Below are 3127 nucleotides of genomic sequence, written 5' to 3'. Positions count from 1 at the left end.
ATTTTAAATTTTAAAAGAAATATATATTTGAACTAAAATAAAATTAGTTGATATATTTTGACTTATTCTAAAAGTTGTCACGTGTCAATTTACAAGTTTTGATATGCCAATTTAAAATAATAATATTAAAAGTTTAATCTAATCTTTATTTTTTTGGTAATTTCACGTTAAAAATGATTTTAGTCATTATTATTTAAACAATATTTTATCAAATATAATTGCTTTTGAATCAAAATATCCAAACATAAATCACGTTGAAACAAACTTAATTTTAATCAAAATCAATTCTAATATAATTAAATTGAACTCAACTCCTCTTTACAAAAACTAAACTAAACACACACTTAAATTTCTTTGAGAATTTACCAAAAAGAGTGTAATTTTAAAATCAATTCTCATACCAATTTAACTTAACATATCAAATGTCAAAAATATCCCTATTTAAATAAATAGATATTTAATAAAATAATTTTGTCAAAGACAAAATTATAAAAGAAGAAAATTTAACTCATATAAAAGTTATTCCAAACTAATTTAACTCATGTAAAAATTGTTCCAAATTAAAAAATTGAATTCTATTCTATTAGTATATTAAAATCATTTCAAACCATAGAATTAAATTTCAAAAAAAAATAAATTCTTTTTTTAAAAAAAATAAAATCTTTTTTTCATACTCATACTTTTCAAACAAACTCCTAATATGTAGTTTCGAATATTTTCAAACAAATAATAGTATTTTTTACAAAAAAGTAAATAAGCATAAAAGACTGGCAAAATCTTTTTCCATTTTTTTACTTCTCCTCTTATGAGCTTATATGAGAACTATGATGCACGGACACTGACACGGACACGGAACACGACACGACACGGGACACGCTGACACGCGAATTTTAAAATCTTACCTGACACGGGGACACGTATACATATAAAATATAAAGTAGTTTTTAGATAAATCGTAATGATATTTTGATATTCTATTGATATTAAAATATAAATTAAAAATTTTAATTATTTTTAGAGGTAAGTACGATTTTGGTCCCTTAAGTTTAGTGCCAGAATCGAATTCGTCCCTCTTGTATATTTGGGTTTAAAATCGTCCTTAATGTTGCATTTGTATTTAACTTCGCCCTTAAAATTTGTTTCGGACATAAATGCCCTTTTCATCGTTAGGGTAGTTAGAAGAATGGTTATATAAAAATAAAGGGAATAGGTATATGTTAACCCCGAAAAAAGAAGGGCAAGTTGCTTGAATCTGGAACTGCTGCCGACACCACCGTCGTCCACGTCGAGGAGGGAGAACGCCATGGCTGCCGAAAGCTTGATCTCGTCTCGAAGCAAATCTTCCTCGCATGGAGCGTTGCTGCTCTGTTCCCATGGTGAGAGGCCGGTGCTGCGGACCTCGGGGACGAAGGAGAACTACGGGCGCAGATTTTGGGGCTGTGTTTATTATGGGGTTTGTTTTTCTTTCTTTTCTTCTGAGTTGAGTTATTTGGGTTGAGGAGTGGAGATTGAAGATGGTGATTATGTGTAGGTGCATGAAGGCTGCAACTTCTTTCGTTGGGCAGATCCGGAGACAAAGGTGGGAAACCCAGAAATTGCAAGGATGAAGAAGAAGGTTGCCTCCCTGAAATCAAGGACGAAAGCGGCAGAGTGGAAGTTAATGGTCGTTGCTCTGTTAGGGTTTGTTGGGTGGGCTAGGTTCCTGTTTCTGTTGCTGCATAATTTTTCTATGTCTAGGCCTAAGTGTGTAATTCCATTGAACCTGGTATGAAAAGGGTGTTTGGGTATGATGCTGTTGTTGTTGTTGGTAAATTCTTTTAGGGTTGGTTTTGTTGAATGTGGTTTGGTGAAAAGTGTTTTGATGGTAAGTTATTAGGTGACAATTATGTACCTGGTATGAATGTGTTCTGTTGAATTGGTTCTCAACATGTATAAATGACAATTATGTATGCATGGTTGGTTGTTGTAATGTGAGTTTGATTTCTGCTTGGTAAATACCTGTTTTCCATTACTGACTAATTTCCTAACAATATAACAAACTTGAATCAAAGACAACCTCATGTGAATATGGTAAATGTCATAATAACATAGATAATAAAAAGTGTTTCAGGCACATAGGTAATCCCAAAAGGGTTGGCTGGTCCAATCCAGCAACCAAGTACAACACATAGATGCTCATAGGCAAAATATCACCAAAAAAAAGGAGCTAACAAGTCATACTGCACTTTTCCGGCAAAGTTTACATAAACATAACCCAAAATAAGACAACATGCACAAAATACAATCATGACAATAGGATGCTAATTTTTCCATTTTCCTTTTCCTAAAGCATTTTCCATTTCCTTGGAGACAACTTTGCCATTAACTTCAGTTTCTTTGGAGAAATGTGAGGTGCTCCAGAGAGCCTGGCAGAGAAGTGACCAACAGGTTGGCTTGAAGATGTGGTAAGGGCAGGCTGAGATGAAGGAATAGTTCTGGTGGCTGGCTGTGATGAGGATGAAGGAAGTGCAGAAGTTGTTGGGCTGGCAACTTTGTTGGGCTGTGGAGTAGGTTGGGTTGAGGACTTGGGCTTAGCAGTTCCCTTGGACTTGCCTCTAGGCCTTTTTGGCTGTGCTGCATTGTTGGATTGGGCTGCAGAAGGTGGCTGACTTGCTGAAACAGCTTTCCTCTTGACAGATTGCTTGGGATTGGGCTGGGAAGAGGCAGTCTTCCTTCCTCCATTGGCAGCTAGATGGTTTGATTTGGTGCTTCCCTTCTGCTGCTTTCCTTTTTTCTTTGACTGCTGGGCCACACAAACATATACAATTTTATAATGGGATAGCAATAACATATGAGAGACCAATTAATAGAAGGAAGACAAATTAAAAATCATACCAACTCCTCAATAGGTTTAGGGCATCTGCTTCTGTTGTGCCCAACAGGTCCACACAGAGAGCACCTTTGTATCTCTCCCTTCTTTGATAGGTGAGTGCGGTTGCTCTGCTCTTCATCTCCAGCAGCTGCTTTCCTCTTTTTCACTGGCCTGTGACTAGGCCTTTGATAGGGGAGAGGCATAACATCAGGGTGTGCAGTTCTCTCCCAAAGATCTACTCCATTCAAGGGATGTATGATTGAGTCATAGCACCTC

This window comes from Arachis ipaensis, chromosome B06 (genome assembly GCF_000816755.2).
Source record: "Arachis ipaensis cultivar K30076 chromosome B06, Araip1.1, whole genome shotgun sequence".
NCBI lineage: Eukaryota > Viridiplantae > Streptophyta > Magnoliopsida > Fabales > Fabaceae > Arachis > Arachis ipaensis.
Note: the sequence above shows the minus strand (reverse complement) of the source record.